Genomic DNA, 16,914 nt, shown 5'->3' on the forward strand with positions numbered 1-16,914 from the left:
ATTTGGCTAAACACCTGCATAGAATTGGAATATATCAGTCCCCTAACTGCCCATTTTGCAACTCAAACCAAGAAATGGACCGGAACACCTCAAAATCTGTGTTTCATTGGCTGGTCATGATAATATCTTTGAAAAATATTGGAGTGCAAGAGGTGAAATGACTTTATTGTCAAACGCCTGGCATTAGAAAACAAAAACAACAACAACAAATTAAAGAGCGATCTCATTTCAGTCTCAACATCGGCCAGCAGCTAAGACGCGGGCCATAATCATCGGAGCCAAAAAACTGCTGAACACTTTGAATGATAATCAAATTCCGGCCATTAGGCTTAGTAATATTGAAATTTCTTACTCACCTGTCGTTAAAAATCTAGGAATATGCAGTATTTTGTATACGAATTAAGTTGGAATTACCACGTAAAGCACACTTGTAAAAAAATCTACTCGTTTATTTACTCGTTAAGCTGGTTCAAGCATTTCTTTCCCGCGCCACTGAAACAAACATTAGTTCAAACACTCGTAATGCTACACTTTGACTATTGTGACATGTTGTTCACTGAGTTAAGTACCGAACTCTGGAACAAATTACAAGATGTTCATAATGTGTATAAGATATGTGTGCAATGTCCAACGATCTGATCATATTTCACCATTTTTCGAATCCTTATCTTGGCTCCGGCTTAACGATCGCAAAACTTTACACTGTCTTTCTCTTCTATTTCAAATTCTGCGCACCTCAGCCCCAAGTTATCTGTCGTCTCGTCTTGTGTATTTATGCTCCAACCATAAACTGAATACTCGATCTCAGAACACAGGTACATTGAGTATACCTCATTATAACACTTCCCGATACTCTTCATCATTCACCGTTTCAATTTGTCGTCATTGGAACTCCCTACCTCATACCTTAAGGAACTGTCACACATTTACTAATTTCAAAACACGGTTGTCAAATAGACTGTTTAGAATAGTCTATGAGCTTTCCTAAAATATAGTTTTTTTCTAATATATGATTTTATTTTTAACATATAAATTTTCTTTAATTTTTTAATAATTCGAGTCACATTACTATACCTTGTATGATTTTTAGAATTACATGTAACTAAAAGTGTTTTCATTTTGTTATTATTATTATTATTATTATTATTATTATTATTATTATTATTATTATTATTATTATTATTATTATTATTGATTGTATATTGTTCCTGTATTTCTGCTATTGTATTGCTCTTGTTCTAATACTGGTTGAGTGGAAGAGAAGGCTTTATGGCCTTAACTCTGCCAGTAGAAATCTAATACTACTACTACTACTACTACTACTACTACTACTACTACTACTACTACTACTACTACTACTACCGCTACCGCTACCGCTACCACTATCACTACCACTACCACCGGTACTATTACTACTACTACTACAAAAACAACTCAACGCACAGACAAGATACACAAACAAATAATACAACATAACAATTATGTACAAACTATCATTCAACAGTTGTAGTGACTTCTACATTGAAAGACTGGAAAATAATTTCAAATACGTTACAAGGAACGTATCACAGCCATAACCAAACCACACAACATTTCAACCTAGACAGAACATATCACAAACTCCAACCACAACTACAGCAACCGCAAGTCTCTCGTGGCTCCGACTTAAAGAACGTAGAACTTTACACTCTTTGTCTTTACTCTTTCGAATTCTGCACACTTCAACACCAAATTACCTTTCGTCTCGTTTCTCTTATCTATACTCTAACCACGACGTAAATACCAGATCACTTATCTGTGGCACGCTAAGTATACCTCTTCATAGAACATCTTGTTATTCATCATCTTTTACAATATCCACCTCGCGTCAATGGAATTCCTTGTCACAAAGTATTAGGGGCTGCAAGACAATAAACACCTTTAAGAACAGCTTAAAAGATAACCTTATTAGCATTTCACTCCAATCATACTGATTTAAACTATCACTGACTACATTTTTACTTTTTTCTTTAGACATCATCCTGATTGTGCTGTATTTTAATTGTCTCGTAATAATCTCTTTCTATTACCTAATATTATTTGAAATATATTAACATTCTATGTATTTTAGTTTAATTCTGCTACACAGTTTATTTCAGTGTTTAATTAATAGTTCATAGTATTTTGTTGTTTAATTTGTAAATAACTTTTGTATACATGTAACTCTCATCTAAATCAAATTGTTGGATTCTTTGTAAGTTCATGCATATGTATATACACTTTTTGCTGGTTGACTCGAAGAGAAGGCCTTACGGCCTTAACTCTGCCAGCTAAAATAAATCATTATTATTATTATTATTATTATTATTATTATTATTATTATTATTATTATTATTATTATTATAAACACAGACATGAAAATACTAAATATTCTATTAAAAAACAAACAAACTCGGTACTCTAGAACAACACGAAATTTATAAACACACAGAAACACTGCCACAACATATACTAAACACTCAATTGCATTTCAGAACACACACTCTTTTCGATACAATCATGAATACACCTTACCCAAACAGGAAACCAGAAAACAGAGCGGGAACTCGCTAGGATTCAGCAGATGATAAAAAAACATCGAAAGAAGTCAGTCACGTACAATTACATGTTATTTGAAATATTAATACAGTAAAGTCGTTATTTATTAATTTAAATAACTTAATTGTATTGATCAAATTCCAGCAGAATTAATACAAGAGGGTGGAAGGGCATTATCTAGCGAAATCTATAAAATTGTTCTTGCAATTTGGGAAAAGGAAATTGTACCAGAACAATGGAAGGAGTCCATAATCGTGCCTATTTTTAAGAAGGGGGACAAGACTAACTGTAGTAACTTTCGACGAATATCACTTTTGTTGACGTCGTACAAAATTTTGTCGAATATCCTTTTGAGAAGATTAACTCCATATGTAGATGAAATTATTGGGGATCATCAGTGTGGTTTTAGGCGTAATAGATCGACTATTGATCAGATTTTTTGTATTCGACAGATATTGGAGAAAAATGGGAGTATAAGGGTACAGTACATCAGTTATTCATAGATTTCAAAAAGGCGTGTGACTCGGTTAAGAGAGAAGTTTTATATAATTTTCTTATTGAATTTGGTATTCCCAAGAAACTAGTTCGATTAATTAAAATGTGTCTTAGTGAAACTTACAGCAGAGTCCGTATAGGCCAGTTTCTATCTGATGCTTTTCCAATTCACTGCGGGCTAAAGCAGGGAGATGCACTATCACCTTTACTTTCTAACTTCGCTCTAGAATATGCCATTAGGAAAGTTCAGGATAATAGACAGGGTTTGGAGTTGAATGGGTTACATCAGCTTCTTGTCTATGCGGATGACGTGAATATGCTAGGGGAAAATCCAGAAACGATTAGGGAAAACGAGGAAATTCTAGTTGAAGCAAGTAAAGCGATAGGGTTATAAGTAAATCCCGAAAAGACAAAGAATATGATTGTCTCGTGACCAGAATATTGTACGAAATGGAAATATAAAAATTTGGAGATTTATCCTTCGAAGAGGTGAAAAAATTCAAATATATTGGAGCAACAGTAACAAATATAAATGACACTCGGGACGAAATTAAAAGCAGAATAAATATGGGAAATGCCTGTTATTATTCGGTTGAGAAGCTTTTGTCATCTAGTCTTCTGTCCAAAAATCTGAAAGTTAGAATTTATAAAACAGTTATATTACCGGTTGTTCTGTATGGTTGTGAAACTTCGACTCTCACTTTGAGAGAGGAACATAGGTTAAGGGTGTTTGAGAATAAGGTGCTTAGGAAAATATTTGGGGCTAAGAGGGATGAAGTTACAGGAGAATGGAGAAAGTTACACAACGCAGAGCTGCACGCATTGTATTCTTCACCTGACATAATTAGGAACATAAAATCCAGACGTTTGAGATGTAGCACGTATGGGCGAATCCAGAAATGCATATAGAGTGTTAGTTGGGAGGCCGGAGGGAAAAAGACCTTTGGGGAGGCCGAGACGTAGGTGGGAAGATAATATTAAAATGGATTTGAGGGAGGTCGGATATGATGTTAGAGACTGGATTAATCTTGCTCAGGATAGGGACCAATGGCGGGCTTATGTGAGGGCGGCAATGAACCTTCGGGTTCTTTAAATGCCAATAAGTAAGTAAGTTAACAATTAATCAGTGTATGAGAATAGTGTTAAAAATAGAAATAAACTTACGAATATGTGGCGCAACTAAATTGACCTTCTGTAATACAAGGAGAGAATCGCGTATGTGTGTCATTCACAGACTTCTGAGCAGCACTGCCAATATTGGACACACCAGACTAAACGAATTGAAGTACTTCGAATGTGATTAAAGGGTAATTTGCAGATACGAGTCTCAAAATCAAAAGTAAATGTACGGGATACATTGAGAATTAAGCCTACGTGTCTTGTACATGTTGTTGTTTGTTGTTCAGTCAACTGTCCGAAGACAGATCTGGACCTACTAATAGACGTAATAGTACTTAGCTAAAGCAGATAATTCAATTCAACTAAAATAATTGCAAGCCAAATATGAATTGGTGTAGATACATGAACAAAATTCCAAGAAGGCACCACTTATGAGGTTACTAGGCCAGGAGATAATTGGGTAGGGTGGCTACATATTACACGAGTCAGACTTCAGATAAACTGTTCTTCCTCTGACATATCGTCAAGTGAGATGTACTGCCTGATAATAGAGGTACAGTACGATTATTTAGACCTGACAGTCGCTGGCGATCTGCGCCTGGGTCAGGCGAGTCCATTTAGTTTGTTATTCACTCGCTTGCCTTCGGAGCTATCGGATGTCATGCGTGCGGTAGAGCAGTATGTTTCCAGTACAATTAAGCTGTACTGCATTCCTTTACCGACCGCTTGCCCTTATCTCTACTCCGGAACTCTCCCCACTCCTCCTATTACTTCCCCTCTTTCGCGTCGCTGGGCTGTCAGGACTAAATAATCGATCTGTACATATCAGCCAGAACCTCAATCAGAGGCCTTGTGGATCTATATATACGGAATTAAAAAATGGACCGAGTCTTGGTAATAGTCCTCCTCTATATAGACAACAAGCTTCTCAATACTGTCCACAAGTAGCATAGAATTAGGCGCTCTTGTTTACTGCACATGCGCAATACTTTGTACTAGAACTTAGTAAAATTAGGTGGCCCAAATTTTGTTTCTGGGTCTGTAATTTACCAAAGGAAATCCCACTCAAAGTGACAGTATCATTGGACAAATTTTGTAACTACAAATAGCTACTTGTATTTATAGCGAGGGAATAAATTGAATGACTTTTCAAAGAGAAGAGCATGATACAGGAAAACAAAAATGGTACAATCCCAGGATTTTGGATGGTGATGATGGTGGTAATGAAGAAATAAATTAAGTTCTTTGGAGCAATTAAAATTCACTTAAAACATATTAATGCACGTTGTACATGGCCCAAAATCTCTCAAGATTTTGGCAAATGATTCCATATTACAACATTACTTCTAAATATTTTGTAGCTGACGTAAACATGTAGTTACTGAATGCATAATATTTTTTTCAAATACCACCAGGTTGTAATTTGACATTTCTGGTCTCTCCTGGCATTGGCTTATTTGTAAGCCACTTCTGAGGTTGGAGCGCCTGGAACGCTGCCCCAGTAGGATGATTATGAAGTGCCAGAAGAGGTCTTAAACCTAAGCCTAACCTAATTTCCAGACCAGGAATGAAACGCAGGAACATTCCCCTTTAAGGAAGAATTCCTGTGTTCTCATCAGGAATTGAACCCGGGACCTCATGAACACTAGTCAGGAGCTCCGACCACTAGTTCATGAGGCTGGTCATATTTCTTTTCATATTTAAAAACTGGAAACAAGTGTGAGAAATCGGCTTGAAGTAGGTACTTAAAAATAATAATAATAATCATCATCATGGATTAAATTCTCAGAGCTGAAGAAAGTAGTAGGTAATTTTGTAGCTTAAGGCTGGTTCGCAATAAACCGGAAACGGAAACGACAACGATAACGAGAATGGAAATAATGTTAAAATAAATGTATTTAAATGTGAGCATTCACAATTAACTATTGTGAACGAGCACATTTAAATACATTTATTTTAACATTATTTCCGTTCTCGTTGTCGTTTCCGTTCCCGGTTTATTGTGAATCAGCCTTTACTCTCAATCTTTCCCGTGTTCGTCCTATACTTCTACTTCTCGGTCTATAGTCCAAAGTTTTTTTTAGATATAAGGTCATTGCCCATCCTTTCAACGTGTGAAAGTCAGTTATTATGGTAATTCTTTATTTTGAAATTTATTTTTAATATCTGCAGCTCTTTCCTAGCATCATCGTTCCGTTTCCTATCTAAGATTGTATAACCAGCCACACTTCTCAGGAACCTCATCTCCACTGCTTCTAGTTTTCCGTTAAGGTCCATAATTCTGGGCAATAAAGAATGCGTAGAACAGCCATTACTTTGTAGAATTTTAAAATAGTTTCTATCTCCTTCATCTCCTCTATTGTTTCGCAAATGTGGGTAAATTTGTTTATTTTATTAATCATGTCTTCGTTTTTCATAAGATATTCTATAGCCAAGGTAATTAAAATTGTTTACTTGTCACACCTACTATTATTATTTTAACTCTCACAGGATCAACTCCATGGAAAATCAAAAAGTTTAGTTCCTTACATTAAAGATGTCCAATGTGTCTCTTCTTGGTAACACCACACAAATCAAATCTATATTCAAGTTCCAAGTAGGTACACGGATTTTCCGACCTCCAAATTCTGAGGTTATGTCTGTTGACCTTACCAGAAAAATGAAAAGTGGCTTCGTCAGAAATCACCATTAAATTCATCATTATTTTCAATTAAAGTCTGCATACTTATGCAGAAATGTCTTCGTAGCACTTTGTCCTCTGGTAACTGTAGTCTGTGCGGGTGAAATCGCAACCGTTTGCGAATAATTTTGCCTTAAAATCAGTTCACCATTTACGGATTGTCCGCTCACTGGGTGAATCTGCACCAAACTTTGTTCGGTAATGTCGTTGCACATTAATAACAGACAGGTTCAGATGAATATCAAGTTTTTCTGTCCTTTATAGCAGCCATTTCGCCTCAACAATGAACAAATTTGTTTATCAGGTTTATATGCGCTATTGTGAGGCAGTGTTACCAACTAGGAAAACAATGTTGCCACATTAAACAAATTTGAGTTTCTCTTTCCATTGGTGCTATCTGCATGCACCTCAGATTCATAGAACGTAAATTACATGAGTTTCAAACCGGAAAGGTCGTTTGTAGGAGCCCTATATTAAAATCATTAAAATATCTAATTGCCAATATTGGACAATGTCGTCGATATATAATTTAAAAAGTGATGGTGATAGTGGACAGACTTGTCTGACTCCATGATTTATTGTTGTTATTTTGTTTCCTTTCTCAAAACTTAATTCTGTTATCGAAAGAAATCATTTATTGAGTTTTTAATTATATTTTAGACGCTGTATTCAAAACACTTTATGTACCTGAATGATACGTCGAAATGTCTATGACTTGCACTCCTTTTTTCCAAGTATAATTATTAATTGTTCAGGAAATATTGTTAGTCCTTTAATGAAAATTGGAATTTAATTATCTTATTTGGCGCGCATTCCAACTGAAATTTGGCTGCAAAATTTTACAGGTCTAACGGCCATGAAATACTGAACTAATTGAAGACGGGACTTTGGCCACCCAAAAAGAAATTGGCATGGACACGATCTTTTTTTTTAATTTGAGTTTCCCACGATAGGACTTTCTGTGGTCCTTAAACTTTTTATGTTCATGATGAGATGATGATGATGATGATGATGATGATGATGATATAGGCTTATAGCCAAACACAAATTGGGCAGTTAAAGACTACATGAAACCGAAACTAACCTTATGGACTTTTAGTTACTGGCAATTATGTAATATTAACAAACGCTCTGTTAGAGATAATTGCAAGTTCGTACTCTATGACTGTAATGAGGGAAATATTTTAGCAATGAGATTTGATATTTTATATGAAATTTAATTCCAGGCAATGAAATTATTGTTTACTAGTAGTAGTGGATATTAATTTTAGTACTGCGTAATGCAAACATGAAATTAGTTTCTTTTATTTTGTACTGTTATGTGCATTACATTTCACATGAGAGGAGTAAACTTTCACAATAATTAATTCACTAGTAAAATAAAACAATTCACTATTGCTGCTTTCCCATACTCTATTTCGCATTAAAAGCTCGAGTTTACACACACAAATACAGCTGTCCCTGATTCGATTTCCGTCATGAAAATAAAAAGTTGTCTCTATGGGTGTGGGTTAATCGATTTATGACAATGGAAACGAGACGAGAGAAAAAATTTAGAGGCAGAGAGGTCCACAAAAATTACGTCTCTTCAGTTTCTTGGAATTGGACTCGATATTGACGGACTATTTACTTAAATTGTCTCATTTCGAGAAGTGCGATCCTACTAAAAGAACGTACACAATTTCGTAAGGATAGAACAATGAAAAAAGGACACCACCATCTAGTCGGGATGATAGGAGTACTCATTGATTGAGACAGTGAAGAAATGTCCGTCGCAAGTCCGGCAGGCGTCTAATTTTTCTATAGTCAGCGCCATTCCCACAGCCATCGGTGAACAGAACATTGGTTTTAAGTGAGCTCCGTCCTTTTACAGTAGGGATTCGAAACCCGAATCTTGTACAGTAATTGTTTCCAGCGCTAAATTTAAGACCCCGACATCAGAAAAAGCAACAGGAAGCTGAAGGATTATAACTAGGGACAGTATTTTGTCCCACAAGATTAAGTATCAGGTCTACTGGAGTTTTTAAGTGGACGTTGCGCATGCATCTAGCAAGTGAAGTACTTAACTGACGGCTCACGCGATTCTTGTTTCGTAAAGTAGGACAGAACAAAACATGGACCACTGTAAAAATTGCACTAATATTAACAATTTAAATTACAAATTTACACTATGAAAAAGGTATCTGACTCGGTTAAGAGAGAAGTATTATATGATATTCTTATTGAATTTGGTATTCCCAAGAAACTAGTTCGATTAATTAAAATGTGTCTCAGTGAAACGGACAGCAGAGTCCGTCTAGGCCAGTTTCTGTCAGATGCGTTTCCAATTCACTGTGGGCTAAAGCAAGGAGATTCACTATCACCTTTACTTTTTAACTTTGCTCTAGAATATGCCATTAGGAAAGTTCAGGATAACAGACAGGGTTTGGAATTGAACGGGTTACATCAGCTTTTTGTCTATGCGGATGACTTGAATATGTTAAGAGAAAATCCACAAACGATTAAGGAAGACACAGAAATTTTATTTGAAGCAAGTAAAGCGATAGATTTCGAAGTAAATCCCGAAAAGACAAAGTATATGATTATGTCTCGTGACCAGAATATTGTATGAAATGGAAATGTAAAAATTGGAGATTTATCCTTCGAAGAGGCGGAAAAATTCAAATATCTTGGAGCAACAGTAACAAATATAAATGACACTCGGGAGGAAATTAAACGCAGAATAAGTATGGGAAATGCGAGTTATTATTGGGTTGAGAAGCTTTTATCATGCAGTCTGCTCTCAAAAAATCTGAAAGTTAGACTTTATAAAACAATATATTACCAGTTCTTCTGTATGATTGTGAAACTTTGTCTCGCATTTTAAGGGTATTTGAGAATGTGGTACTTAGGAAAATATTTGGGACTAAGAAGGATGAAATTACAGGAGAATGGAGAAAGTTACACAACGCAGAACTGCAATCATTTTATTATCCACTTGACATAAATAGGAACATTGAATGTAGACATTTCCCGGCCGAGGTCGATGGCATTTAAGTGTGTTTAAATGCAACAGACTCATGTCAGTAGATTTACTGGCATGTAAAAGAACTCCTGCGGGACAAAATTCTGGCATACCGGCGACGCTGATATAACCTCTGCAGTTGCGAGCGTCGTTAAATTAACCATAATTTAAATTTTTCTAGACGTTTAAGATGGGCAGGGCATGTAGCACGTATGAGCTAATCCAGAAATGCATATAGAATATTATTTGGGAGTCGGAGGGAAAAAGACCTTTGGAGAGGCCTAGACGTAGATGGGAGGATAATATTAAAATGGATTTAAGGGAGTTGAGATATGATGGTAGAGAATGGATTAATCTTGCTCAGAATAGGGACCGATGGCAGGCTTATGTGAGGGCGGCAATGAAACTTAAAGTTCTATAAAAGCAATAAGTATTATTATTAATAATAATATTATTATCATTATTATTATTATTATTATTATTATTATTACTGTTATATTATTATTCCACTGTTTTCTGTATTGATCTTATTTATATTTGCTATGTATTTCTATTTTTGAGGGGAAGAGAAGGTCTTAAGGCCTTAACTCTCTCAGTACCAGTGAAAATAAATGAAATAAATAAATGAACAAAAAAAATTTAAATTTTAGGGAAGGTCATCTTAGTAAAATCTTTATCAATAGAATGTGTTTTCAATAACCTTCGAGGTCTAGTTTTGAATCATAAATAGAACGTCAACTGGAGGACAAACAAGATGCAAGTGTTTCCTTATAGTACCTGTGCCATGCACCAACTATGACGTGACGCCAATATAGTCTATGAACAACTAACCTAATCTCCGTATGCTCTGGAACATAATACGTTCCGTATTTACTATTTTCCCATTTTTCGTTTTATTGGAAAATGTTGTATTGTAAAGAGTTACGTATTTGAATAAAGCAAGAAACTTAATATTTGTAAAAGCGTACTCTCTTATTTTATGCTATATGTGAAAAAGAATACATTTGTAAATAACGTCGTATATTTAATTTCATTTTTGAAAAAGAAATGTAGGGCGACCAGGGTCTATAACATCAGCGACCAAAACTAGAACTGCAGTGATTACATACGACAGAGAGCCTATGAAGTAAGGAGACGAAGGAAAGGTACTCGGCATGAAAACTACAACCAGTGGTGGTTCCTGTACTAACATCTTGATCAATCCCGCGGATAAAAATCTCAAGCTTTGCTGTATCAGTAATGTCACAGCTGTAATCAAGAGCCAGTGAATAATATACAATTTTTCTTACTTCTTTTTTTTTAACCTTCCTCTTGAATACAATCAGGAATTTTCTAAATTCTTCTCTCGATATTTGGTCGAGAAATTCGCAGTTTTTCAAAATTAAAAAATTCTTATGGACAAGTTATTTAAGCTATTTTAATCATTACTTTTTTTAGAAATTCTGTTCTATTAAAAGGCTTTAGAGCACGAGATATTTCAAACACCATTAGGTAGCTGACTTCCTTACATTTATTTATGTCATCTTTCTCTTCCTGGCTATGATTTAAGACATGTCTATTCCTGGCGTTTAACAGTTCGTTGGCACATAATATTGAATCAGTTCTTCCGCAATATTACTATTACTCATCTAACGATTAAGAAGATTAAAATTGAGGTAGAAACTAATAATTTTGTCCTTCTAGGGGGAAGATCTAAAAATATCAATATTCATGGACGTACAGAAGAATTATAGAAACACATAGGTACTTAGTAGTGAGTAATAATAATAATAATAATAATAATAATAATAATAATAATAATAATAATAATACATTATGCAGCGTGGCAATTAATGTTTCTATATACTCTTAATTCAACCGTTGAGCAAAGTAAACATATCACATTTTGTCCTACAGAACAACAAAAAAGTTCTCCTCATTCTTTACGAAACCACCTCTTACTGCTTGTAGAGGCAGAGTTTGTAGAGCGACATGATACCACCACTGCTTGCCTTCAGTACGTCAATGAAACACACAGTAATGTACAGGAAACTCCTCGTACCCGTTTGAATGTCTTTGATTACACGATGTAATCATGACACCCGCTTTGGTCACCGCTGGTCTAGAACAAGTTATCGTAATCTAGAACTTCATTTTATAGTCTGTGGTCTCGAATTGCAGTTGAATCACGAAGCTCTGTTTTTTTTTTTTTTTTTTGCATTCGTTTTCGTTGGTCTACACGGCAAATTGAAATAAGAAGTGACAAGGTGAAGTTGTGCAGCTTTGAACGGAACGCGATAGCGGTTCGAATAGAACAGGAAGCGGTTTCGTATCGTGCTGCGTCGCCATTACTGTCTGCATTCCGTATAGCTTCTTAATTCCTTGTCCGAATGTTTTATTTACCTTGTGGGCGGTATTTGATACTCCTTGCATGCTTTGCAATCGTTTTGAAACCGTGGCACATCTTTTAAATCCCACAAGTGACTTCTCACGAGATATTTATAAAAAATATCTTTGTTGGTGTAATCCTACCAGAAGCAACTCCTGCAAAAACGTATTAGACTACCGGTATACGTTCTGTTGAGCACGCGGATTCAGAAGTGATGCAATCATAGGCCTAAAGAAAGTTTCGATTGTTATTAAGTTATTATCAGGCCTTTGTTTAGATATAATTTCTTTTTTTAATCTTTTGATGACTATTATCAATTATTTATTATAGGCCCGCCGCTCTTATTTCCGGCAGCCAATTACGTTGCAGGTCGGCTACATTTAAACGTGTGCGTCATGTGATTCGCTGATGAAGACGTTATTCATTTCCTAAGTCTCGATAAATACTTAATACAATCGCCCGCCATTTTGGTTCTTTCGTTGACGTTCGCAGAAAACACAAGAGGACGTTATTTGCCGCTCAGTTATTTGCTCAATTACAGTGCGTTTGATTTATTATCATAGGAGCTACGACATGATAATGTTTAACAGTGTGGCAAATAGATTTCTCGTCTGGTAACTCGGCAACGAAAGAACAAAAATGGCGAACGATACTACCTACCTAGACTTTATAGAGACTTCACTTCCCAAGACGTAAGCAAAGAGGAGGAGTCACGCCGGGAATTACAGCGTCGCCACTGTAGTTATTCATTTCATAATAATAATAATAATAATAATAATAATAATAATAATAATAATAATAATAATAATAATAATAATAATATAGAGAAACTGATTGAAAATTACGTGGTAGTGTAGCAATGAAGTGAGCTATTAAAGTCCAAGAACTGAAATCAGCCTTCAGTCATCGTCATGAAGAGAAAGATGACATAAATAAATGTCAGGAGGACAACTATCTAGTGGGGAACGAAATAGCTCGTTCTCTTAAGCCTTCCAACGAAGGAGAGTTTTATAAAAACGTAATGATCAAGGTGGCTGAAATAATTTCTCCAATGAAAGTTGTTAATTAATTTTGAAAAACTCTCATTTCTCGACTAAATATCCAGAAGAAAATTCAGGAAATTTCTGATTGTGTTCATTGAGAAATATTAAAAAAAAAAAAGCAAGAAAATTTTTGTATATTTTTTGTTGGTTCTTGATGGCAGTAGTGACATTGCTGATACAGCAAAGCTTGCTATTTTTATTTGCGGGGTTGATGAAGAAATCAATGTTAGTGCACGAACCACCACTGGTTGTAGTTTTCATGACATGTACCTCTCCCCGTCTCCTCACTTTTTAGACATTTACTCTCGCGTGTAATCACTGCCGTTTGAGTTTTGGTCACAGAAATGAAGTACGGGCTTTTGTGTAATAGATAACTGTAAGTTACCTACATTGAAACTCCCTTTTCTCTGTACCCAAAACTTCTGTTCGGAGATTTATCCCGTCTTATCAGAGAACTGTTGATTCCATGTCAAAATAAATCCGACTACGGTGTTCAAGTGTTCAACTGCTCATAACTCCAGGGAAATTTAAATTTAAGATTCCCTTTCAGGAACAAAAAAAAATGAAAATCTTTCGGGACGACATCGGCCTAAACGAGGAATAAGAATATTTTACACTAGTGATTGAACCTAAAAAGTTTTGAACACCTCGTTACATTTACCTGTCTAAATAATAATAATCATCATCATCATCATCTTCTTCTTCTTCTTCTTCCCATCACGTATTAAATATGGTGGTCTGTTACGGTCTCACTGTCTCGTTTCAGCGGACGCCCCAAAGTACTTGTTCCTAAAGGGCGGTAATTTAATGCTTGAGTATATTAGATTTCCATTTCTGTCTATAATTTTTAATTTTGTACAAAATTGGGTCAATGTTTAATCTTTCAAAATATACAAATTTTTATTTTTGTCTAATCTAGTCAGTTAAAAATTTTCATTTCATTGGCAGTGAATCGGTGTTCAATACATTTACGTATGGTCCAATCTCAACTTCCATACATGAGAACAGGTCTCGCCAATGTTTTCTAGGCTTTAAATTGTGTGTTATTGGACAAAGGAAGGTTTCAACATGTTATTAATGGTATTCACTGCATACTTACAAATGGCTTTTAAGGAACCCGAAGGTTCATTGCCACCCTCACATAAGCCCGCCATCGGTCCGGTATTCATTGCATAGTTAACGTAATTCAGTTTTGTAGAAATACACTTTTCTTGTTCATAGCTTAAATGATTATCCAAATATTTAAAAAATGAAACCTGTTTAAAGGTTTATTATAAAGGTATATTTTGCCGTGGAGATTATTTTTTTCCGATGAAACCCCAAATAATAATAATAATAATAATAATAATAATAATAATAATAATAATAATAATAATAATAATAATAATAACCATTATGATCCTTACAGAATTTAACCATAGAACGACATTATTTATCAATTTGTATTATTTATTTCCTTACATCGACCAATAATTGCATGACTCTTCTAAATTTGGAACTTCCCTATACTCATCCTTCTATATTGTATCACTGCCGCGTTTCTAGAATTCGTTGGGTACCTAGTGACGTCAGGGATTGCCGGACACTGTCACAGTTTAAAAGAAACTAGAAAAGTATATTTTATCTCACGAAGTCCGTTTCTGAGAAGTTGCTAGATTTATACCAAAGTTTTTATCTTTAGTACTTTGGAAGTAATTTCCTTTTGTTAGATTAACCCTTTCTCTTGTCTTTGTGCCAGGATACTAGAACAGCTTATTGTCCGTTGGTTAATAACTGTGATGCTGAGTGACACTGTTATTTTGTGTCTGCATTTGTTGTATACAGAATGTTTAAAAAATACGGGGCATAATTTCAGGTATGTATTTCCCACATGTAGACAATCAAAATAGTTCATTACAACATGTGTCCGCAAATGCTTCATTTCCGAGTTATGGCCTTCACAACATTGAAATTCACCGGAACGTTCTTCTTTCCGCACGTCGTTGTCATTACAGAAGATGTTCAAAATGTCCACCTCCTGCTTGAATACAGACCTCACATCGATGTCTCATTGACCTGCGAACACGATCCCAAACTCCAGGAGTATTGCGTATGTCCTCAGAACATGCCACAATTCGATTTCGAAGGGATTCCAAATCAGGCACCGGAGACGAATAAACCAATTATTTTAAATGGCCCCACAAGTAGAAATCGAGAGGGTTCAGATCAGGTGAGCGTGGAGGCCAAGCAATTGGGCCACCTCTACCTATCCATCGACCAGGAAACCTTCGATCCAAGTACCGGCGAGCCGTACGACTGAAGTGTGCAGGAGCGCCATCATGTAAGAAGTGAATGTGTTGACGATGGATCAGTGGAGTGTCTTCTAAAACATGAGGTATGGTGTTTTCCAGGAAGTTTGTGTACGCCTGCCCCGTAAGTCTGTTTACAAGTACATGGGGTCCAACTAATCGATCACTAATGATACCGGCCCACATGTTGAGGGAGAACCGCACCTGGTGATGAGATGGAACAGTTGCACGTGGGTTTTCATACGCCCATACATGCTCATTGTGGAAATTTGTTATGCCATCTGTGCTTCATCTGTAAATAATACTAAGGCAGGAAAGTTCGGATTTACACCACACTGCTGCAAGAACCACTGACAGAACCTAACTCGTGCAGGGTAATCTGCTGGTGACAGGGCCTGTACACGTTGCAAATGATAAGGATACAATTGATACTCTTTCATCAGTGTCCAGACAGTCGTATGAGGAACATTGACTTGCAACACTACCCTTCGTGTGCTGATATAAGGAGTCATGTTCACAGCCTCCAGAATCTCCTCCTGTACTTCTGGAGTTGTAGATCTTGGTCGTCCCCTTCCCAAACCAGGAGAGTTGAATTTTCCATACTCGCACAGACGGTAATGGAGACGTACAAATGTCTTCCGATCTGGACATTGTCGCTGTGGGTACCTCTCCTGCTACAAACGACGAGCCAGCGCAGCATTGCCGTCCGCCTTACCGTACATGAAGTGTATCTCTGCCAGCTCTTGATTTGAATACATGTCGCACAGTCTAACGCCTACATAATATTGAATGTAACCTTCGCCTCGGAATGAACTGTCAGAGTGCCCTCTTAATGTCTCCTTTGACGGCAACGACCTGCGGAAAGAAAAACGTTCCGGTGAATTTCAATGTTGTGAAGGCCATAACTCGGAAATGAAGCATTTCCGGACACATGTTGTAATGAACTATTTTGATTGTCTACATGTGGGAAATGCATACCTGAAATTATGCCCCGTATTTTTGAAACACCCTGTATGTTTTTTACATTTTGTGTTTTCATCTTTTTTTTTTACATAATTTAATATTTTAGGCTAATTTGTATTATTTTCAATTTGTATTTGTATGTTAATTTTTATGCCATATTCATTGTCACTCGTTATTACTGTAGATTAATTGCATTGATGTATATTTTTTCTTGTAGTTGTATTGCATTTCTGGTGGTTTGGAAGAGAAGGCCTGATGGCCTTGACTCCATCAGAGTAAATAAATAACTATTTAAAGTTAAATAAATAAATATTTAGTCGAAAAATGTCTTTAAATGTACCCTCACTAATTTCGTTGAATGAAATAAATGTGCCCAC

Source organism: Periplaneta americana, chromosome 5, assembly GCF_040183065.1.
Source record: "Periplaneta americana isolate PAMFEO1 chromosome 5, P.americana_PAMFEO1_priV1, whole genome shotgun sequence".
Classification (NCBI taxonomy): domain Eukaryota; kingdom Metazoa; phylum Arthropoda; class Insecta; order Blattodea; family Blattidae; genus Periplaneta; species Periplaneta americana.